We start from the raw sequence: 24,315 nt of genomic DNA, 5'->3' as shown, positions 1-24,315 counted from the left end.
ACCACCAGCTTTCTCCCCAGAGACTCTTCTGTGGCCATGGCCCTCCATTACCTGATCCTAACCTTCTCCTAACTTTCTTAGGGTTCAGAAGAGCAATCTGTGCTTCCTTAGGGTCTCAGCTTACATGTCATATCCAAGGGTCAGTCTCGCTGATCCTGCTCCCTCTCAGACCTGATTAGATTTCCCCAATGCTGTCCAGTGTCCTATCTCTTTGGAACTTTGTCCACAATTACTATTACAATATTAGAATTTTTAGTATTGTGTTGGTTTGAATAAAGATGCCCCCCCCCCCGCCATCGGCTCATATGTTTGTATACTTGATCCCCAGTTGGTGGAACTGTTTGGAAAGGATTATGAAGTGTGGCCATGTTAGATAAGGTGTGTCACTGGGGGCGGGCTTTGTGGTTTCAAAAGATGCAATGGTTCCCAGTATGTCTTCCTCTGCCTCTTATTTGTGGATTGAGATGTGAGAACTCAACTACCGCTGTGCCTTTGCTTCTCCATCATGGTCTTGAAGCCTCTGAAACTTAAAGCTCAGATAAATGATTGCTTTTATAAACATCCCTGGTCACAGTGTTTTGTCCCAGCAACAGAAACCCCAACTGAGACAATTGTTATGATGTGTCTGCTGTAATCACCATAAGGATGACAATTATGTTGACCTTGGTGACCCCACTGCCTAGGAAATGGCTTGGCAGATACAGTCAAGGAATGAGGAGAGAGAGGGAGAAGAGGGGAGGGAAGGGAAAAGGAAGAGAGGGGAGTGGAAGGGGAAGAAGAAAAGGGAAGAAAGAGATCTGGGGTCTGGATGGAGCATCTAACGCAAGCCAGTCTGTATTCAGCCACCCTAACTCAGTCTACATAGCTTGAGGCCCACACCCTCACCCTTTGCAGAGCCAACACCATCGCAAGCTCTTCTGTGTCTTTCTTGGATGACACGCTGCTACTTCTAAACCCTCTGGGCATTGCTTGAGGCACAAGCTCCACTCTGTGAATCCTTGACTCTCAGTCAGGCCCTAAACCCTGTGGACATTAGCTTCACAGGTCCCATTGCTCAGGTCTTCCCGGTGCTGAGCGATGGCGCGCCTCCGCTGGAGAAGTGCTAGGCTACCGCCAGTGCTTCTGAGACGATCTAGAAACCCACACTTCAGGGCAGCACCTTAGCAATCCGCATCAATGTCCTACCAAATGTCTTCGAATCTCATTCGAAAGACACTAATTTTTCAGGACGTTTCTACTTGCGTGAGGTCTACCCACCCAAATGCATACAGCTTTGACTCTTCCTGAAGTAACCTAATCACCAGGTGTAGCTGTGTCTGTGGCAAAGGCCATGCCCAGATCAGATCAGCCTAAATAACAACCTTGGAAACTCAGCCCAACACTGAGGTTCTGCTCACCTCCCACCCCTTCTGCCTCCCATCTCCAGGTCTCTGACATCACAGGAAAGTAGACAGCATGAACTAAAGCCAGCTCCGAGCTCTCCAAGATCATGTGTGAACCAAAGATGTACCTGCTTGTACCGGCCAGAGGTTCAGCTTCTGGTGGGAGAGCTACGAGCTTTCTAAGAAGGGTGGGCCCCTCATCCCAGGTGCTAGGCCCTGCGCGTGATGGGGAGAGAAGAGAAGCCAAGAGACCAAACTAACTGGGATCAGAGTTGGTAGAGAGGCACCCCAAGGAATCTTACAAAACAGAAGCTGAAAGCGGAGGGGGTTGGCAAGACAGCCGGTGTAGCTAAAGTTCAGAGAGGTGGGGACGGTGCTGGTGATGGAAGAAGAGGTGGAGCAGCCGTCGCCTGGGGTGGCACTTGGTGCTGTGCGCTAATATGTAAGTGCAATGTATGCTCAGCCTGCCAGCCTTGAAAAACTCCAGTAAAGTCTGCCTTGTGCTTTGAGGTCAACTGGGAACCTTTTATTGTACTGTTTCAATGAGGCAGTGGGTTCTGAATTTCTCTTGGTAGATACCGCGTAAACGAGACTCCCAAGGAAGCCTTGCTTGAGTACAAGTGACGGCAGATGTGTTTATCTGTTTGGAAGGTGTCAGAGACATTTTTTAGAAAGAAAAGATGAGTGTGTGTGTGTGTGTGTGTGTGTGTGTGTGTGTTGCACACATGGGTAAGTTCAGGTGCCCAAGGAGGCCAAAAGATTTTGGATTTTTGAGCTGGAGTTATGGGTGGTTGTGAACAATATGTTCTGGGTCCTAGGACCCAAATGCTGGCTGCTGGAAAGAACAGCATGCACTCACAACCACTGAGCCATCTCTTCAGTCTCGTGAGAGCATCCGAGACATTCTTTATTGGCACAAACATAATTTGTGAAAATGAAAAATTAAAGTCACCGTGAAGATCATCAAGGGTCATTACTTTTCCTTTATGTTTACCGTAAAATACGTTAGTCTCTAGTGTGAAACTCAGTTTTAAGACTCTCCCTTTCTACACACACACACACACACGTATGATTTGCTTGTGAAATGTACTCCACAGACTCATAATTTGAGGGCCTGGTCCCCACCTGGCCTGCTCTTTTGGGAAGGTCAAGAAACATTCAGAGGTGGCAATTATGTAGGAGTAGGCCCTGGGGCTAGGACTTGGGGTGTCTCGTCTCTGCCTCTTCTTATCTGAATTCCTCTGCTTCCTGTCCACTGAGACACAAGAGGCCTCTATAGCATGCGCCTGCTGCTCCTATCACAAGCTTCTGCATACATGCACAGGGCCAGGCTGCTTGGGGCTGATCCTTTGGAAACAAAGCCCTTTTTCCCTTAGGTCATTTCTGTCAGGTATTCAGTCACAGGGTGAGAAATGTATTCTACTTTGTATGTGCGTATTCTATACCTATATAGACATACTTAACCATCGCCAGCTCAATCCCCCACCCCATCCCAACCCTAGATGTTCAGTGGGATGGCTTTAATCTGGGGTCTTGGAAAAAAGAAAATTGTGGTCTTTGCCAACTCATGCCACACCTGCGGGCAGCTGCTGTTGCTTCCTTGCGGCTCCATGAGGCCGTGGGGGTGGACATGGATGATGGATGATCCAGCCATTCTGAAGAATGTTTTTATATCTCTTCTTGGGAAGACGGGGTGAGGGTGAGGGTCAGAGGGAGTACGCTGGCTTGGTGGGAGAGCCCTGGCTAGCGGCACACCCTGTGGGCTGCATTCCACAATTCACCCTTATAATTTAATTCAAGAAACTGAGCTCCCAGCCAAGAACAACAGCTTATGATTTGTGAGTGTCAAACACGCCAGAAAGTGGCCAGGGTAGAGGAACAGGTGGCAGGGCAGGATGCCTCTGTCTGTTGTCCTGGTACTGGAAGCCTCTTCCACGTTAGAACATGTGGCTTCTCCCTGCTCAGGACGAATGGCCCCTGCTCAGGTAGCTGAGACTGTAGGACTCCAAGCCTGAAAGTCAGCCGTTGTCCCTTTAAAAATAAACTCTGTGACTGTAACCCTGGCTGAGTCTGTGCATTTGCGGCCTTGGAAGAAAGACACTGGTGCAACCAAGATGCGCAGCCACCAGAAGTAGTCATTTCAGCGTCTGGAAAGACGGCCAAGTTCACGTCCTCGCCCTGCTGCTTGGTCTCCTCCAGGAGACCAAGGGACCTCCTGGGCCTTGGCATCTTCAGCCAACAGAAATGTACTGGGGACCATTTGTGCACCAGATGCAGCAGGGAAGAGAACAGACAGCCCCTGCTCTGGAGGACCTCAGTGAGTCTCACGGCTGCACTGACAATGGACTGTCGGAGGGTAGGCTAGAGCAGCAGGCCTGGGGCCAGTGGGTGGGCTCAGGGAGGAGTACCCCAAAACATGGCGGCCTGAGTTCACTCTTGAGTGTGGTGGAAAGGCGAACTGACTCCTGAAGGTTATCCTCTGATTTCCACCTGCACAACATTATGTGCACACATGTGCACACACACTCACCATTGTATGCACATACAGTCATGCACACACATGCCCTTGTATGCACACTCAGTCACAGACACTTACCATTGTGTGCAAATGCAGCCACACACACACTCACTACTATGTAGACATGCAGTCACACACACACCAATGTATCTACATTCCTATAGCAGATGTCTCTCTTCTAAAGACACCAGTCCACTGACCTCAGTTTAGCTAAGTGCATCAACAAAACCTTATTTATCAAGGCCTCTGGACAATCCCAGGAGAACATGCGCTTGAGAGGAGGGCCCTATTCAGCCACATAGGTGCAGAATGGTAAACCCACAGACAGGAAGTCCATCACACAGGCAGGGTGGTATCAGAGAGGCGATACGGCTCTTTTCTGTGAGCTTCCAGCTCTGTCCTCCTCACTTGTACTCTGGGTCAAGACACACAGAAACAGAAACAAAGATGAGAAAAGGTGCCTCTCTCCTCGCCGTGGGAGGATGATTGGCGCATGAAGCTTTGTGTTTCTCGGAGACCAGAGAATCGGGAGCCTGAATAGAGAGTGTGAGAAGACAGACAATATGCCAACAGGAACAGAGAGGAAAAGAGAAAGGGATGAGGACTTCCCGAGGAAGAAGGGGTTGAGAGTGGGTGGACTATCCTGGAGTCAGTCCCTCAAACTCCCAGACTCCAGTACACCCAGCTCTCCACGGAATCAATAGTTCCAGGTCGCAGGCATGGTGAAAACACACCAACCATGCTGTATCATGGTGGGCAGTGGCGAGCCACAAGTTCACCGTTTGAAATTGCAAAGCGTGTGTGTGGAGACTTTCAACTGAGGGCCACAGGAGACCTTCCTGAGGAGGTGACTGCTCAGATGGGCCCGCAGGTAGATGGGGAAGACGTAAGACTCCTCAGACTGAGGGAACAGGCCTGGTGGGTCCCTGGTAGGAAGGGAACTATAGTCAAAGCACTTGAGGAGGAATTCTAGCAGCGTGGAGGTGGGGAAGGCAGCGTCTAGATGAAGAAGAGCAGGGTCAACAGTGACTCAGCAGGGAGCATTCACAGGAGACTTGTGAAGTTATGGACTGCAGTGAGAAATCCCAAGGAGGCCGCTGAATGGCTGCATCACCAAGAAAGAAGTGGGGAGCTATAAGCATAAATGAGGGAATTCTCGCAGGGTAGTGAGAGGGGATACAAATTATAGTTAGTATATACCCAGCACACTCAGGGTACACCCATCACAGCTAAGGTATACCCCGAAAACTCAAGATACACCCTTCGTAGCTGGGGTACACCATCACAGTTGGAGTACACCATCAGACCTGGAGTACACCATCATGGCCAGTGTACACCATCACTGTTGGGGTGCACCATCACAGTTGGGGCACACCCATCACGGCCAGTGTACACCATCACAGTTGGGGTGCACCATTATGGCTGCTGTACACCATCATAGCAAGTGTGCTCATCACAGCTGGCTGTGGAGCACAGAGCTTTTCTTTCTACACTTTCCCTAAAAGCCAACACAAAAGTTAGTTCTTTAAATGCTGAATGTTCATCTCAGCAATAAGAAGTGGAACATTTGCACAGAACAGTGTTCTCAAAAACTCCTCTCCCTGTCTGTACTCATTTGGTAGCAATGCTTCCCCAGCTCCCAGTTGCCTGATATGAACTGTCACAGCTGGTCAGCTGATGCAAAGACAAGGGTTCTGGGTAATCCAGGTGGAACCAGTGTGACAGAGCAGACGAGGGGAGCAGGAGATAGTTGGATATGACATCTGCAGGAAGAGCCAGAAAACTGCGGCACTGCCAGACTGAAGAGCAAAGGAGACACCAGCCAAGGAATTCAGACAGCCTTCAGAGTCTAAAAAGCCCCTGTGGATTTTCCCTCAGAGCCCCTGGAGAGGCACACATCTGACACCTTAGTTTTAGCACAGTGAGCCCTGGCCCAGGCTCTTGGTATTCAAACATAATTATTCATTTGCATTCAGAAGCCACTGAGTTTGTGGAATTTGATGTACTAAGCAATAAGAATACAAAAGTAAGAAAAAAAAGAAAGGAAGGAAGGAAGAAAGGAAAGAAGGAAGGAAGGAAAGAAAGAAAGAAAGAAAGAAAGAAAGAAAGAAAGAAAGAAAGAAAGAAAGAAAATACAACGTATTTACATCACGGGTCACTGTGTCAAGTTGAAGACCTATCTGTAGGAAATGGGTTGTTGTGGTTTGTAATAAGGAACCAAAGAGCGCCTGTCTACTTAACACAGTGTACACACCTGAGCCCCACCCCAACGATGTGGGAGTCTGGGAGTGGGGAGGAAATGGCAGCCCTTAGGAATGACCCTCTGCTTTGAGGTCCAGCCTGTAGCTCCACCCTACCTCTGGCCCCATGGCCCTTTGACCTACGCCCTGTGCCAGGTGGCCTTAGCCACACAAAGGCCCACCAGAGCCTGAAACCGCTGCCACACTGCTTAGCCTTGGTGGAGAGCACGGGCAGCCACCAGAGCCTTCTCTCCACCCCAGCCCTGCCCAGGAGGACACTCTGCAGGTGAGGCAGGAGTGTGCATCTTCACCAGGGCTCCCAGGGGATCACAGGCACAGTCAAGTTTGAGAACTTTTGTGCCACCGCACTGGGCTGGGTACCAAGTGACAAATCCAGGTACCAAATGCATGGCCCTCCTGCTGATTCAGAAATATCCTGTCTGTTCCCCCATGGGAACATGGAGAACCCACTATACAAGAGGCATGGGGCCTAAAAGTGGGGGCAGTAGAGATAATCCAGGCTGGGGCCTGACCTCACAGAGCAAATAAGACCAGCATTCAACAGGTCATTAGCCAGAGACACCTCACAAGTTCTGAGCTGCAGCTTTTGACGTCATTGCTTTGGAGTCTTTAATTTGAACACAGTTTCCCCCGAGGATGATTTGCAGATTCTGGGCAAGGAGGGCTCACCAAACCCACATTTCGGATGAGTGTCTCATAGCAGATGCTATTGGACTGAGGACCACACTTGGAGTAACAAAGCAATATGATCTCTTAAGGCAATTTTGTACAAATTCTAGCCTAGGATAGGAGCATCCTTGTCACAAGAAAGACAACCTGAGACTTTGAAGGTCACAAGCAGGTCTGGGGCCCCAGCTCAGGATTCCGGGAACCTCCCCCACTTTATCAAGAGACTCAGACTAAAACCTAAGTGGGAGGCAGCTGCCTGACTATCTCCTGCTTTAGAAGCATAGATACACACAGGCCCCTGCAGAGACCCCCCACATGTAGGGGGAGCTCCCTTTGGGCTAGCCTTGGATAGAGGAATAGCTGTCAGTCTGCAGTGGGTCTCTGTGAGAGGAAAGGGGTACCCTGCTGGTGGGGGCCAGGGGGAGCTGGCTCTGGATGTTTGCAGCCTCTCCCAACTTTCTCTTTAACCAGGCTGGCCTCCCAGGTCTTACAGCCAAGGAGAAAGGGGAAGCTGGCTTTTGCTGGCTCTGTTCCAATAGGGCAGCTGGAATCTGTTGAGCGTATTCAGTCACTCTCCCCTGAGACAGGCCAGTAGGGTAAAAGTCAGCTTACTTCGTTCAGGAACCTCTTTTCCCTCCCTGGCCTCCCACATCGGGGCCCAGGGGTGCCCAACCTAGGCCATCTTGCGCCTCCTGTGTCTCACTCTGTTCCTTGCTGAGGGTGTTATAATTCCCCGACACACCATTCCAAAGCTATTCAGTGCATCCACATCAGCTGTATTTCGTGTTTGACCAGCGTGAACAGGTTGTTACTCATCTAGCTGTAAAAAAAAATTACTTTCATAATTCTGTTTTTGAAATAATTTGCTACAAATTCAGTTTATGACAGGCTATCTTTCTCCATAATTCGTATGCAAGCTGGAAAGAAAAGCAAGCCTTGCCGTTTCTTTTTAAACCACTATGAATTGTGTGTGTGTGTGTGTGTGTGTGTGTGTGTGTGTGTGTGTAGGCATTTAATCGATCTATTTTGATTTCAGTCATGCTGTTTTCTTTCTCTACTTTGGAATTCTTTACCATTGTTCCAGGGATCTGAAATATTTCCTTAGGCAGGTGAGGGCAGGGCAGCAGAGAGGCTGCCAGGGTGGGAATGTGTGTGAGGAGGGGGGTGGGACACTTCCCTCCAGGCTCCACACTTAGCTTCCTTTCAGCATCTTCTTACCTCCAGGGATCCAGTTTTAACCAAGAATTGGTTTCCATGGTGACAGGGATGTCCAACTACGGAAAACTTGGCAGAAACATCAGGCCCAGGGGCTTTGCTTAAAATGACTAAATTTTAAATACAGAAGGCGCAGTTGAGTAAATGGGCAGAGGGGGTGAAATTGAGCAGAGTGGCCAGGACTAAAGAAAGAAGGGGAAAGACGGGGTGGTGGTGGGACCAGGGTAGCCCCAGCTGTGCGGAAGTGTCAAATGATCTTCCATTGTTCAATCCTGACCCTATGGCTCTTTATCAGATGCCTCTGGGCAAATCATTTCACGTCTCTGTGCCCGCCTTTTGTTGGTATTCTAGCTACCGTCAGATTAAGTTGAATTGGCACACGTTGTATACCCAGATACGACTGTGTATGTGTGTGAACCCACACGCGAGTATGGTGAACATATGTGTGCATATATGACAGTTCATGCCTGTGCTCTAGTGTGAAGACCAAAGGCTTCAGGTGTCTGGCTCTGTCACCGTGTTTCTTATCCCCTTCAGATAAGGCCTCTCAGTTGGCCTGAAGCTTGCTTGGCCAGTGAGCTCCCAGGGTCTGCTGGCCTCTGGTCACTGTCCCCAGCACTGGAGTTACAGGCACTTGTGGCATGCCCCAGCTTTTTACATGGGTGCTGGATATTGGAACTCAAGTCTTCATGCTTGCCCCATATACACACACATACATACATACATGTATGTGTGTGTATAAACGCTTATGCGTTCTATCTAAATAATGAGTATTATTTTATTATAGAAAGCACAGGTTCAAGTCACCCTCAGTGTCTTTATTTCATAGTATGGCGTGACTCTAATCCTAAGGAGGAGGAAACCACCCTCTTTTTTTATTAGCTTTATGAGATCGTGTCTCGCTGTGTAGCCTAGAATAGCCTCAAACTCACATGCACCTGCCTCAGGCTCCGGAGTGCTGAGATTATGGTGATGATAGGTATGCGCCATCATCTCCAGCTTTGAATGCCCTTTCCAAGGAGCTCAGGGGAAGCCGGGCGCAGACGCTCTTCAAAAACGCATCCTAGAGAAAACCTGAGGGATGAGAAGGGCAGTCTGTCTTGGAATGTCACCCAGGAAACCCCAGAGCGGCTGAACAGGCAGCAGTGGGGACTGGCCTGTGCATTGAACCCCTGCCCCAGGTCCTCCACTACACACAGGAATCCCTTGAGGGGAAGTGACAGGGTAGAAGGCCACAGGTTTGCTGAGTCAGGAGTGGAGGTGACAGGCACACGAGTTGCTTCCACCCCCTTTCCCCTGGCCAGACTCAGCACATGCTAACTTTGTGTGAGGAATTTGGGTTTGGGTACAGAAATGGCCAGCGTGCTCCTAGGTTCTGCCTGTCCTCGCCTCCCCCACATTGGGGTCACAGACCACTGTGGTCACACCCACATTGTTTACGCTGATGTGGGGATTCAAACTTAAGTCCTCACAGCCAGAGCTCTGGCCCACTGAGCCGTCACCCTAGTCCCACCAATACACAAACGACCAGAGGAAGAGTAGTGGGGCCATTGGCACAAACGGTAATTTTAACGCAGCCGAGTTTCAAAAGTGCTCTCCTGGGGCAAAGGGGGGAAGAAATAAAAGTTTCAAAAACCAGAGAAAGAGACAGAGGAAGCAAGCAATCATCTGTTCCAGTGGAAGAGAGGCTGTGGGTTTACAAGCAACATCACACCCACCCACTCAGATGCTACAGATAGGCGGCGCAGGCGCAGGCGCCAGCTTGCCCTTCCAAGTCCGCCCACAGGGCCCTGTTCAGGCCGCCCCTCCTGGTCCACCTACTCCAGTGTGCTGGGTGCCTGCTTGCAGGGAAGGGTTTTAGGGGACTCATCCTTGACTCCCAAGTGCATGGGACGGTGTGGGGCGGAGTAGCAGCATTGTGGGTGGAATAAGAGCGAGGAGAGAGAGGGAAGAGAAAATCGCCCATGGCTGAGGGAGGGCAGTAACTGGGCGACCTCAGACAGGGAGCTCAGCCACTCGGAACTGTCTGTTTCCTTGTCTGAGAAATGAGGTCCGTGATCGCTCTGACCTCAAATGCTTGTTGTTCCGTGAGATGAGATATTCAAATGCACTGAGAGTGTCGCCGTTCATAGTTAAGTCTGGGGGAAGAAGTCTGGCTATTTTTATAAAAGGCAATAAGAACCCCCACTACCAAATAGGGGTTTAAAGACAGCCGTGAACACTCATAAGAAGAAACGGGAGGAGCTGATGGAGACAGGTAACTATTCCCACATACGATGGCCAAAGGACTTCAAAGTAAACCTCAGAGGGTGACATTTAACTTTCACAGAACAAGTGAGGCATCACGATGCTAGCCCTGAACAGGCTGGGACAGGAAACGGGTGAGCCAGAGCGAAGAAGAGTTGACTTGGTGACTTAAGTCCCACGGTGCCAGGAGGAAGCTGATGTTTTGAGGGGAAGTCTGACGTGTGTTGGAGGCAGGAGGCAGGGGCAGGGGAAGAGTGTGGGTGGCTGTGTTTTCGGGGAGAAGAGAGCAGACCTTTCTTGAGGTATCAAAGATCTGCCTGGCAGTTTCTGACTCAGTCCGCAGGCAATAAGTGACTGCTTTGTTGCACCAAAACTTCCATAATTCAAAAGATGCACTGAAGCGGCTGTGTGGTAAGATCTCAGAGATTTAGAGGAAGCTGAGCTAGTCTGGGGAGCAAGGCCCTAACACCCTGCAAGGTGATACCTGGAGGAGAACGGGCAACGAGTTTCGGCTCCGTCACTCAACGTTCGAGTTTGTTTCTCATGGAAACGGAACTCAGAAAGTTCTGATGACACAAGATTGGGGTCCAATTTGTGGGTTGCCGGGACCCTGTGATTCGCTCTCTTTAACCACTCTGAGGAGGTGGTCAAGAGACGGAAAACAAGACAAGATGTCAATTATGCAAACGTTATAACCGCAGGAAATCACTGTGGCCCGCCCTCTGGGTGATTACAGACCAGCACAGAAAGCTCTGGTTCCCTCCCTTCTACGGGCAAGACCCAGGTTCTAATCCTTCCCTCTCCATGGCGATGGTTCTGTGGTTCCACCATAAGGAAAAAGAAAGGTCCCAGGTGCTTGTTGAGATTCCCTGGACACCAGTTTGACCCTTGAGAGGGGTGTGGCCAGGTGAGGGCTATGATCAGGCTATGATCAAGGAGTGTCCTGGCCATCCTCCCCCCACAAGACTGTCTTCTGTCAGCCACCTCTTAGGATGAAACCTATAGAGCCCTGAGGGAACTGGCTAAGGGCTGAGAGAGGAGGAACAGGTGAGTACAAGGACACCTTGAGAAGAGCTGAAAGGAACCCCAGGCCTGCCCAAGTCCCCCTCATGTGTCCCCTCTAATTAAACGTCTACACTTCTCTGCCTGGGTGAACACATCATTTGTCATGGCCACCAACCCTGGAAACTCCATCTCATTCTCCCCCACTTCCCATCCACTTCCCGGAAGCTATTCAGTATCCTAAAACATTTTTAAAAACTAATTTATTTACTTGAGGACGGGTCTCACTGTATAGCACAGGGTGGCCTTGACCTCTCTATATAGCCAGACTTGCCTGTGTAGCCAAGACTCACGAACCTCCTACTGTCACCTGCCGGGTCCTGGGATCCTTAGGACGCTCACATCACAGAAAGGGCCTCTTTCATATTCTCCTGGCCCTGGTGTACAACACCCTCTCCTTTGCCTTTGCCTAAAACTTCTTCCTCCACACCTCAAAAACTGACTCTCCTAGAGCTTGCTATTCTTTTGTGAAAGGAGAATTTTATCACCAGAAGGGGTCTTGCTGTCACGGGAGCTACCAGGCTCTGATAGCTGGAATGAATGGTCAGTGTCACGGAGTTGGATGGGCAAGCCCTGGAGCCTGTTTCCTGGCAGTATCAGGCTGGATTTGTATAAATGTCCCCTACCAGGTTCCAGTATCGGTGAAACCATCTCTGTGGGTACACATGAATGGAATCGTCACTCTCAGTTCTTCCACCAGTTATCCAGCTGGGGACCACGTCTGTCAGGCCCATAGCAGGGTCTCGGCCCATGTTCACCTTTCTCCACTTGGCCTCAAGAGCTGCAGAAACCACTGAATGAGAAACCCCAAGAAGAAAACTTGTGAAGATGGTCAGGACTTCACCATTGGGGTATTTGAGAGGATCCCCGCTAATGCCTCTGTGGATAAGTCTAGATTCTGAGAGGTGAGGCGTGAAATCAAGAAATGACCAACCTCGTGTGTCTGTAGCTTTTGGGGGTCAGTTTCATGTAGGATAGAGTCATCTGAGAAGAGGGAACCTCAACTGAGAAATGTCTCAGTCAGATTGGCATGTGGGCAGTTATGACTAATGTGGAAGGGCCCAGCCCACTGGGGGCGGTGCCTCTGGTCAGGGAGTCCTGGACTGTATAACAAAGCAAACTGAGCAAGCCATGAGGGGCGAGCCAGTATGCAGTGTTCCTTCCTGGCCTCTGCTCCAGTTCCTGCCTCCAGGTTCTTCCCTTGAGTTCCTGTCCTGACGTCCCTCAATGACAAACCATGATGTAGACATGAGAGCTGAGTAAACCCATTCCTCCCCAGGTTGCTTTGGCCATGGAGTTCATCACCCCAATAGAGTACAAACGGGGGCACCTCTCCTTGAGGTGTGTTTCCTCTTCCTCTAACCCATTCATACTTTTTACCATGTGACCCTTGCTGCCATTTGAGGTAGAAAATGCAAACCACAAAGGCCTAAGTGTGGTTTGTGTCAGGTGCTTGCCTGGTACGCTTGGAGTTCCAGGTTAACCCCCTGCCCCACAAAACCAACAAGAGAACAAGCAAACACAAATGGCCGCCTTGTGAGGACCCGTAACACGCAGCTCGGAAAAGCCTGGGAAGGGGTGATCCACCACGGAACCAGTTTACATGTTTGGGGACTCTGGGTACCAGAATTTTTATGACTCATTCAATGTCTCCTATATGTTCAAATACAAGAGGGCTTACAGAGGTTATTTTTGAGATAGTTTTGTTCTTTGTCTCAGCTGATTTTCTAGTTTCCTAGATGAGCCCATACACACACCTCTACCACTGAAAGGTAACTCCAGTTCAGTTTTATTTATTTATTAAAAGAACACTTTACAGTATGTGTGTGTGTGCACGTGCACGCGTGTGCACATGCACTCATGCACATTTGTGTTCACGCTTGAGAATGTACCCTGCCCACAATGGGTGGAGCCCAAAGGACGGCCCACAGCAGTGAGCTCTCTCATTCCACCGTGGAGCTCCAGGAACTAAGCCTGGGCATCAGACTTGGGTAGGAGGAGCACCTGTGCCTTCTCAGATGCTTCTACAGCCCCTCTTCCCAGTCAGTGCCGGCTTCTTAAATCTCTGATTAAAGAAAAAGACATAGAAGTATGAAGTTGGAAAATGTTAAAATCAACTACTGAGTTGATATCTACTGATCAATTACTAAATTTATGAAAACATTCAGTTTCTTTTTATATAAACAATTTGCCTTAGCTTATTTACAGTCATATTATGTACACAAAATTTTGTCTGCATTTTTAAACTTATTATAACCACATTCCTTGCTATTTCTTAATCTTCATAACCTTATTCTAATATTCTATCTACTAAAGAAATGGCGCTTACCTATGTGGGGAGGTACATAGATATTCATCAGTGTCTCATGGCAGTGGGCTCCCCGTAAGTGGCATGCTGTGTTACACAGTTCAGATTTCATTTCACGGGGCCCACCCCACTTCCTGAGCAGTTATTGGCAAATCATGGCTGCTAGAGGCTGGAGAGTTATTTTTCACTGGGGATGTAGCCGTTGGTGGATTGTCCATGTTCCAGTGGAGGGCCCCAGATTTGTGGACAGACAGGCAACACTAGCTGGGCTCAGTGAATCTTGGAGAAGGAAGAGGAGGAGGAAGAGGAGAAGGAGAAGGAGGAAGAGGAGAAGGAGGAGGAGGAGAGAGGCTGGAGGGATGCTCCGTTAGAGCACATTGCTGATCTTACAGAAGACCCAGGTGTAGTTCACAGCACACATGATAGGCTGTCCACAGCCACCTGTAACTCCTGCTCCAGGGAACCCCGTATCTCTGTCATCTCAGGTAGCTGTGTTCACACACACTAACCTTTTTTTGAAAAAACCCAGAGGAGCATGAAGTTGGGAGGGAAATGGGCAGGACTGGGGTTGGGGTAGAAGTAGATATGATCAAAATGCATTGTGTGCACATAGAAAATTCTCAAAGAACATGCACGCGCGCACACACGTGCACACACACACAAGCACGCACACACACGCACGCACGCGCGCACACACACACACACACACTGTCATCTCACCTTGAAGGGCATCTGAATTACTAAAGGGCAGACTGGCTTTGCAACCTTGAAACGCCCTTGAACACCAGTCACCTCCCACAGTATCCTATCGGCTCCTTAAATCTCAACCCTTGTTGATAAAAGCAACAGCTTGTGGGCCGACCACACTGCCAGTTCAGGTCTTGTGACGTCACTGCCAACGTTCACGATTGGCTTGCTTCAATGTGCACGTCTGTGAAACAGCTGTCCCTGTTCAGGCTCATAGCCGTTTTACACACTCCCTTTGCCAGGCAGGACTTTATGAGACCACGCAGCGTACTAGCAGATTGAACGTCAGAGTTTTGTTTCCTGCTGTAAGTGTAATAGTCCAACCTGACTGTATCTGAAATACACATCCTCTTACAGAGAAGAATGGGCCCCTTTCCTGCTCTCAGCCTCCTGGCCTGCATGCATTACTGCATTACTTCACATATTCCATGCATCCCCCGCTTTTTCCCTGATTGTTACGTTCATCACCCAAATGCAAGCCCCACAAGTGCAGGGCTCTCCGTCTTTGCTGGCTCCCTGTTTCCTCCAGCGAGCACAGCACATGGCACAGTGTTTTTGTTTGTTGTCCTTTCTGGGGCGACTACTGCCCAGCTCTGAGCCGTGGCGGGTGGGTTCTTACGTTCCCAGGAGCCCACGTGAGGGTTAGAATTATTAGGCCAAAGGAACAAAGATACAGGAGAAATAAGAGACAGAAACATGGGATAGTAATGGAGGGAGCTCCAGTGAAGACTGAAGATTCACCCGTGTTTAATTTCCATTTTGTTTAAATACCCTGACCCTAACAGGTAGGAGTAAGATTTAAAAAAAATGGCATTAACATGATACAAGGAATGAACAGACCAATTAAAGGATTATGGGTTACATTCTTAAACATTCTGTTGCCAGAACCAGACAAATAACACTCACACCCTAGACCAAAACATTCTGTAGAGAAACCACTTCCTGGGTGGAATCCATAGTTATCTCCCTAAGAGAGTAGGAACCTAGTTGGATCCTTAGACTTTTGTTTGAGGTAGAAACAGATCTACTTAATACCTGAAATACCAGGTCTGGCTATTAGCCACACCTGTAGACAATAACCTTGAAAAAGCAGAATGGGACCCACACCTGTGGGTCCTGCCAGTTTGAGGTGAGTGAGACAAGCTCTCCCGGTGCAGCCCCGGCTGGCGAGAATTCTCTAGTAGACCAGAAGGAGCCTGTCACCTCTGCCTCCCAAGTGCTGGGATTAAAGGTGTGCAGTGCCACATCTGGCATTGTAGACTTGAGCCAACCATTGGCTATTCATCCTCTACGGTTGCCAAGGCACTGCCTAGTCCTTCCACTGGGGGAGAACGTGCTCTTTGGAAAGATGCGGCGAGGGCTGGAGAGATGGCTCTGTAGTTAAGAGTGGAGTGCTCTTCTACAGGACTGGGGCTCATTTTCAGCCCTGACAGCAATCCCCCGGCTCCCGCCTATTGCCTTAATGACACAGCCCTTTACTTCCCAAGGCGTGAGAAGTGGAGGGTGATACACGATGTGGAAGGATATTTTAGTATTCATGGGCCAGTCCCTAGCTCACTGGAGGTGAGCGGGGGAGTAACGAGGACTGTGTATGTGCTTAGACTGGAGCAAGGGCAGGGGTTAGGAAGAGGGAGGACACAGCTATAGACAGAGAAGAAATCATGGCTGAGTGGGAGGAGGCAACTGACAAGCCACGTCCAGGGCATCTTTTGAACCGCCCAGAGGGTAATGGTGACCTCCAGCATGCAGAACCAGGATTCGGGCTATTAAATGTGGATGGGAAAAGAAAATGAGCTGGCAAGCTGGGAAAACTGTGGGATACTAGGATTATAGAGCAGGCAGACAGAAAGACAGCATGACCCTTCTTGCGGAGAGCCTGCCAATTTGAATAGATTTAATTTCACATCAAAGAACAGCTTGGGCCAGCCTCTATAGGCTGAAAGGAAACATCATAGTTCCCTATATTTAATCAGATGTTCAGCAGAGCAGGGGGTCCCCGTGGTACAGCTGGCTCCCCAACCCCAGCTTCAAATCTGACATATTCCACGGGCTGAGCATCTGGAAGGAGCACAGCATCCCCACTGTGCTGTTAGGCTTCCTGCTCCACAGGCTTTCTCTCCTCCCCAACACAGGAGAATGAATGGGAAACCATGAAGGAGAAATAGAAGCAACCATTTTTAAGTGGTCCAGACGGATATTGACAGGACAAGGTGGGACCACGTCTCTGGGCTCCATCCCTGGCGTTTTCATGGGCTGCTTTGTCTTGGAGTTCACTCCCTTCCTTTATCCTTCCACCCTGAGCTTCGCTTTTTCTGCTGGCTCTTGCATCTTGGCCCAGAGATAAGGCTCAACCTCCCACTTGTTGTTCACATGGCTGCATTCTGCCCGGGCTCGCCAACAGAAGGCAAATGGCTCCCATATTATTAGGGGAAAAGGCAGACCGTGTCTGTAAAGCCGGGGCAGGAAAATAGCAGCTCGCTGAGATAAAACAGCCCTTAAAGCAAAGAGTAATCAAAAAGTCATGAGGGGGCTGGCTTGCAGGGGATCTGAATGTGTCCCCAGCACCCACATCAGATTGCTTAAAACCACCTCTAACTCCAGTTCCAGGGGATATGGCACCCTCTTCCAGTCTCTTTGAGTACCAGGCATATTCACGCTGCACATGTGGGCGCTCACATATAAACATCAAATTATAAACCCTTTTTTAAGTTCATAAGAAAGGAACAAATGGCACCTCCACCTACTTCACCCTATGGAAGAGAGAACGTCTTGACAAAATGTCGTCTGTGAGACCAAGGATGTGTGTGAGGTGTGTTCTCACCGAGAGGGGAGCCTGACTGCAGATGCTCTGCCTGTGTTTTCTTACCCTACTCTAGCCACACGGGCGTCCTTGCTAACCCTGGGGTCTGACGTGCATGTCTGGACTCCAGAGGTCTGACCTTCTGTTCCCTCTGTCTGTCTGGGACACTCTAGATGTCCTTGAGGCACCTTCCACGCCCTCCTTCAGTAGGTGACTCAAATGTCACCTTCTCTGTGACATCCACATGACTCTATTTTTTTAAAAAGCATACACTTCCAGTCATACCTCTTCAATGTTACCCAGACTTAGTGTTCTTTCTTGTACTTTCTCTACCAGACATGGGATATTTATTTTCTGCCTGTTCCTATTAGTATCTAAGGTCTTGATAACAGCCACATGACTGTTTTGCTTAGTGTAGAGAACTCAGAACCAAGAAGGAGGGGAGGGAGACAGAGACAGAGAGAGATTGTGGAAAATGCTTGTGGGGCCATACCTTGGGTGCTATTCAAGTTGTTTTGCTTTTGCTATTTTGTTTTTGAACAGAGTCTCTCCCTGGGATCTGAGTCCCACCAGTGAGGCTGGCTGCCACCGCATCCCCAGGATCTACTGTCTCTGTCTCTCAAGCACAGGGAATACACGGGTGAGGGGCTCTGCGGGCTGAACTCATATTCTCATGCTTGTAAGCAATCACTGTACTGACTAAACTATACCCTACCCCCACCCCAGACGAGAACTTGACACAAAATATGTTCAATAAATAGTGCTGAATAAATAATGCTCCAACTTCCACCATCAAATACTGCTTTATTATTAATTTTCTTCCAGAAATCTTAGGGCATTCTTATTATCACTGAAAGTCAGTCTGAGGTTTTGAAGCAGAAACTAAATGGTGTTCCCTTACTAACCTGTCATAGTTCCATCCAGGGGACTTTAAGTTGGATGACCTTGGTAGAAGGCTAGTTTGCTTCAGCCTTTCCAGTCCCCACACCAGGCACAGACATGCCATACTGGCGATTTCTGTCTCATGCCTTCACGAACACCACTTCTTCCCACTGAAGGAGTTTCTCTCCATGCACATGGTGTGGGCATATGCCCGTTCCAGCTTCCCAGGCACTGCCCAAATACTAGACTAAGAATATCTTACTTGAGAATGTACGTTCACGCATCTCTCTCTGCTTGACTGTGGATGCGGTGTGGCCAGTGGTCAGGTTGTCCTGTTTCCCTGGCTTCCCTGCCATGATGGAGAACACCTTGAACAGAAACTGACGCTCATTCACTGGAGTCCCTGTCACCTGGGATCAGCTAAACCACTAACAACTTGCAACAACTTTGGTCAGATCTGACTGCTCCCAGTCTGAGCTTTGAGACCTCTGCTCCAAGTTGTATTCCAGAGAAATCTATGGAGAGCTGTAAGCTAACCCGGGAGAGCTACAAAGGAAGCGAGGCCAGGAAAGTGCCTCTCCTCATGTTTTAGAGAGGCAGCGTTCAGGAACTGGAGGAGGAAACAGCAGTGTCTTCCACTCCTACAAACAGAATAGAAACCACAGCTCCCACCTCACTGAAGACAGCCAGGACTCCGGAAAAGTTCTAGACCATTTGACTAATTAATTACAAAACTGTCCCAAGGGCAAGAGGAGATGAAGACACAAGGCTCAGGGAACGAACTTCAGGAGACACTGAGAATTTTGAACTCAGTCTCAAGGCTTCTTGGGTCTGGACATGAGGTGGCATCAGCTGAAGATTTTCTTTCTTTTTTGTTTTTTCGAGACAGGGTTTCTCTGTGTTGCTTTGGAACTAGTCCTAGAACAGCTCTTGTAGATCAGGGTGGCCTTGAACTCACAGAGATCTGCCTGCCTCTGCCTCCTGAGTGCTGGGATTAAAGGCGTGTGCCACCACTGCCTGGCAAGATTTTCTTTTTAAAAGCTGTCTGAATGCAGATTAAAGAGGCTTTCAGCAAAGGAACCACTCTGGCATGTGGAGTCTGGCGGTGGCAAGAGCCTGGGACAGCTCACGGGCAACACTAACAGTTTTACCTGGGAGAGGCCACATCATCTCTGTGAGCCCCAATCTATCATCTTTCCTAGCTTTATTTGCAGTTAACTGAAAGACCCCTGGAGTGGGGAGACTCTCACTCAAGTCTCGGGATAACACAACTCCCCAGGAACTCACGAGAGACCATCCTTGTTGCAATCACATGAGGTTTATTGACAGGAATAAGCGCAGTGCTAGGGCCGAAACTCATTTCCCATGTATAGGAGTTTGACCCTGAGTAGCTGGGAGAAGGGATATTTAGGGGAAGAAACCACAACCCAAAGGGGGTATGGAGGACATCATTGGAAAATTCCGAAAATACCAGTGAAAATCACAAGGGGGTAACTCCCCTTTTCTCAAGATTATTCTCAAGATTATAATCTAGCTTTATGGTCAGCTAGTTCCTGGGACAGAGTCACTGAACAGGCTAACTAAAATTTTTGGCTCTTCTCTCCCTATTAGATTTTTGGCTCTATTCTTCCTGCTAGAAGGGTCTGGATTTATCCAGATCCTTCAAATTAGTATCTGAAAGAAAGTAATATTCTTTGCCTAAAATACATTTAGATGTTAAATACAATTCTCTATTCATCTAAAAAAGAATATCTCAGTACCAGACAAATATTTTTCAGGGATTAATTAGATTCTGGCAATCTGGCAAAAACAGAGTTCTTACACTGTAGAAGTTGGATAATTAATGCTCATTAATTTGAATTAAAATAGGCCTAGAAGTCTAGAGTCCTCAAAGACATGATTCATGTTAAAATTTTTTAAGTTTCAAACTTCTGGAAATGGATGGCAGAGATCCTGTCAATCCTGAAATTCGCCAGAAAAACCGTTCTACCATTTTGGCTGAATTCAAGCAAGCTTTCATTTAAAAACATTAAATACTGACCAAGATGTAACCTTGACAGGACCATCACCTGGAAATCTACCAGGTAAGTGGCCTTGAGACACGTGTTGGAGGAGTTTATCTGGGTAAACCCCACGGCTACCGTACTTTCTCATGAGGCTTTGTTGCTATTTTTCCAAGAACTCCCAGAATCTGAGGAAATTACTAGGTCAGGTGTTATCTTTTAAGAACTACAATTCCTAGAATCCCAGGAAGTTACCTGGACCTTGGGCAGGTGGGGATTATAGGTTAACTTCAGGTCTAACAAAATATCACAACATTGTGAAAGTACTTAATGCTTCTAACTTGCATGGTGAAAATGGTGAACTTTATGTGATGTGTATTTTACCACACAAACATTTTCTTTCCAGTAGCAAGACTTAAAACGTGTTTTGTGGTGCGCCAACCTGTACCTCTTCTATTTAAAATTATTTGGTTAAGTAGCCATGGGGTTTCAGCAAGGGGTTTTAGGTAGCTGCAGAATCATCAGGGCGATTAGAGCACTAGGCAAGGGACTGTGCTTAGGGACAACGTTCACAGCTGTGCTGCAGAACCGCACTGTCACCAGTGCTGGGCATCCAGAGACAAAGCTGCTACTGCAAACAGGGTCTCCTTTGCCGCTGCTGCTGTCCTGGGCACCAGTAGCATGCCTGCTCCAAGCACCTGCATTCTAGACAGTGCTTCTGCCAGAAAACCCTGTATCTTTTCCAGAAGCTAGATTCTGGGTGGTGTATCGACATCCTTACGTCTGCTCTCAAAGTAGGTCAACGTGAGTCCTCTCCTCGAAGTCTCTACTGGGCGTGTTAGGTTGATGAGGAACACACCGTGTGCCTGTTAGTTGCAAAGAAATGTGAGAAAATGTCATCGTAATTCTACATTAGGAAGCTGGAATGTCTAAGATAGGATTTTCACGGCAGTGGTTTTCAACAGGTGCCGTGAGTCTAGAAGGCGACAAGGGAATACCCTATTTTCTTCTTTCTTTCCCCACTCTTAGCCACAGTTTCTCTTCTCCAAAGTCTCCCTTATAGCCTTCTTTAAAAAATATTTTTCACGTGAGAGTTGGAACCCACAGAGAGCAGAGGTATCAGGTGTCCCTGGACCTGGAGTCACACAGTAGTGAGCTGCCCATGGTGTGCACTGTCTCACTAAACGTGTGTCCCCCTACAGAAGCAGTGCCTCCATTGGTCTGCATTGCACACATGTGTACTGAAGCCCTAGCTTATCCAATTAGCCAGACTTTGTAACAGATTATAGTCAAGTGCTGCGGATCTAGCCATTGACAAAAAAAGGGGAACAAAATGCCCTGCCCCACGTACATCTAGCAGATTAACCACGAGGAAGGAAATAAATATGCATATCATAGGACAGTAAGTGTGTATACAGGGCTATCATCACAGAGCCCCGCAGAGTGGATGGCTGAACAACAGAACCATATTGACTCAGCTCTAGATGTTGGAAGTCAGAGAGCAAGGCTTCAGTGTGGTGATTTGAATGAAAACGGCCCCCTTAGGCTCATGGGAAGCACAATTAGGATGCATGCTGTTGGGGTCTGTGAACCCAGACCCTGAATTTCCTGTAAACAACTTGTTATGCTTGCAGCGCTCTGAGCAAAACAACTTGTTTTCCTGTGTTTGCAGCTGCTCTGAGCAAGAGACCCTCAGGAGCTCGATGGTAGGAGAGTGATTTCGGGTGGGTTTGCCTGGGGCGTGGCTACCAGTTAAGGATCCATATATAAGCGTCTCTGGTACACAATAAAGGGGGACATTCTTGTTTCAAGGATGACTTGTGTCTCTGTCTGTGTGTCTTGGTGTGTTTAAATCTCCAGGCTCTTATCCGGCTCATGAATATAGTACTATGGTACTACACTACAGGCATAGTACTGTAGTACACGTAGTACACGTAGTAGTACGGACAGACGGTACAGCACGCCCTTGTTGGAAGAGGCGTGGCCTTGCTGGAAGAATGTGCCAAATGGGGGTGGGCTTTGCGGTCTAGACACCTCAAGCCAGCCCAATGTCACTCTCTTCTCGTTCCCTTCCAGTCCAGATATAGAGCTCTCTGCTCTGCCTCCAGCACTACATCTGCCTGTGTGCCACCAGGCTTCCTGCCGTGAGAACAATGGACTAAACCTCTGAACCTGTAAGCCAGGGACAGCTGAATGCTTTCCTTTATAAGAGTTTCTGTGGTAGTGGTGTCACCACAGCAATAGACAGTAGCCAGTTCCAGGAGTGGGGCGTTGGGGGGATCGGCCAGACCATGTTTTTGTTTGCAGGATTGGGGACTTTTGAAGTTTAGACTAGAAAAGCAGCTGGATGCTTTAAGTAGGGGCTTCATGGGCCACACTGGTAGAAACACGGAAGATGGTGCTGAGGGTGATTTGACTGTGGGGGCTGCCTCAAGAGGTTTCAGAGGAGAGGGATCTTAGCATGTGCTCTAGAGCTCGTTCTTGCCATATTTTGGCAAAGAATGTGGCTGTTTTCTGCCCTTGTTCAAATAATCCGCCTGAGACTAAATTGAAGAGTTATGGATTTACAGCTTGGCAGAGGAGATTTCCAGATAGACAAGTGTTGCTTTGCTTTTCGTAGTGGAAAAGGAGCCGAGCAAGGAAAGTTGCAGAAGTATGAAGAAGTTGAAGAAAAGCCTGCTGCTAAATGGGAGGGATAAAGGGAATGGTGACTTCAGGACACAACCCCACCTAGCTAAGCTTCCAACTTGTGAAAACAAATTAAAGTAAAGCTTAGGGCCGAGTGTGGTGGAGTACAACTTTAATCCCAGCACTCAGAAGACAGAGGCAGGCAGATCTCTGAGTTTGAGGCCAGCCTGGTCTATGAAGTAAGGCCCAGGACAGCCAAGCTTAGGCAGTGAAGGAAAGCATCTAAAACAGAAAGCTGGTGAGTGAGGAGGCCATGTTCCAGCCCCAGAAAGCTGCAGAACTTGGCAGCTTCAGCCACATGGTTCTGGCTTTAGAGTCAGGACAGAAGAAAGGGGTTATGGATGCTCCCTCTGCAACAAAGAAAAGCCGCTGAGGCCAGGACTATATCCGGAGTGTCCCTGCATGGAGACCTAGATAGGCCCTGTGTGAAGCTCTGAAGGTGAAGCCTGGATTGCCTTGGAGAACCTAAGATGTTGGAGATGCCAGAGTTGTGGGATACCTGCCAAGGAGAGCTGCTAACAGAGTGGAACCAGCCCCAGAGAAAGAAGTGTGTTGAAGTCAACAAAGCTGAAAGGAGCCGGAGATCTGAAGAGCGCTCTGACATCAGACACGGAGATGCAGTCTGGGTGAACCTGTCATTTGGTTGCTATATCTCTTACAGTGTTTCTCAATCCTGCCTCACCTGGAGGGGTCCCCTCTGTATTTTCCTCTTCCTCCACTGACTTAGGGTAAGCCTGTTGTCTCCCTGAAATGCCCACAGGTCAGCTTTGACTGGCTCCTGCCTTGTAAGACCCTCTCTGACTCGGACCTCCCCTTTCCTCCTCTCTCTAGATCAGAAATTACAGTTCACCTTGGACGTGGCTCAGGTTCGGCTTTTCCCCAGCACACTTCACTGAGGGTGAGATTTACTTGTTTGTTTTTAGGCGTTTCTGGAGGTGCATACACTTCAGGCACCTTGTTAATTATGCTAAACTTCCCTGTGGTGATGGGCTCATCTCACCACGCAAACAATCATCTGCTGATAGATGATTGGAAGCGGCACCCCAGCCCCTGGCATTCATCCTTCGGGCGCCAATGGAGTGAGCTCCATCTCTAGCGCCCTCCCCCTGGGATATTCTGTTCGAAGCATCACCCCAGCCCCTGGCATTCATCCTTCGGGCGCCAATGGAGTGAGCTCCATCTCTAGCGCCCTCCCCCTGGGATATTCTGTTCGAAGCATCACCCCAGCCCCTGGCCTGGGAGTTGCCTTGGTCCGGACTCCACCTCCGGAAAAGCCCACCAAGTGCTGACTCCTCCTCAGGGAGAGTCAGGACCACTCCCACAGGCTATTTAGGCTGCTGAGAAAAAGAACACCGCGGTCTTTGGGTTTTGTGTGTACTCCCCCCCCCCCGCCCCACCCTGCCCTGCTTTCCCGGCCACCCGGTCTGATTGATTGAAATTATTTTTGTCTGCAGAGAGACTCATTTTAAGATTATTCCTAACAATAACCACTACCCACCCCTCCCCCACGAGAAACTGCAACAGGGTTATCTT

The 24,315-nt window shown here is 48.8% G+C and overlaps 1 long non-coding RNA gene across 1 annotated transcript; it reads left to right on the top strand.

Moving 5' to 3' along the window:
• Window positions 1-11,133: 11,133 nt before the first annotated feature.
• On the top strand, window positions 11,134-18,006 carry LOC125415148 (uncharacterized). The gene is made up of 3 exons (XR_014998199.2): window positions 11,134-11,339; window positions 11,984-12,259; window positions 17,753-18,006. It is a non-coding gene; the product is annotated as an uncharacterized LOC125415148 (long non-coding RNA).
• Window positions 18,007-24,315: the final 6,309 nt, after the last annotated feature.

Source organism: Myodes glareolus, chromosome 19 (genome assembly GCF_982192425.1).
Source record: "Myodes glareolus chromosome 19, mMyoGla1.1, whole genome shotgun sequence".
Taxonomy (NCBI): domain Eukaryota; kingdom Metazoa; phylum Chordata; class Mammalia; order Rodentia; family Cricetidae; genus Myodes; species Myodes glareolus.
This window is presented reverse-complemented; position numbering and strand designations above follow the sequence as displayed.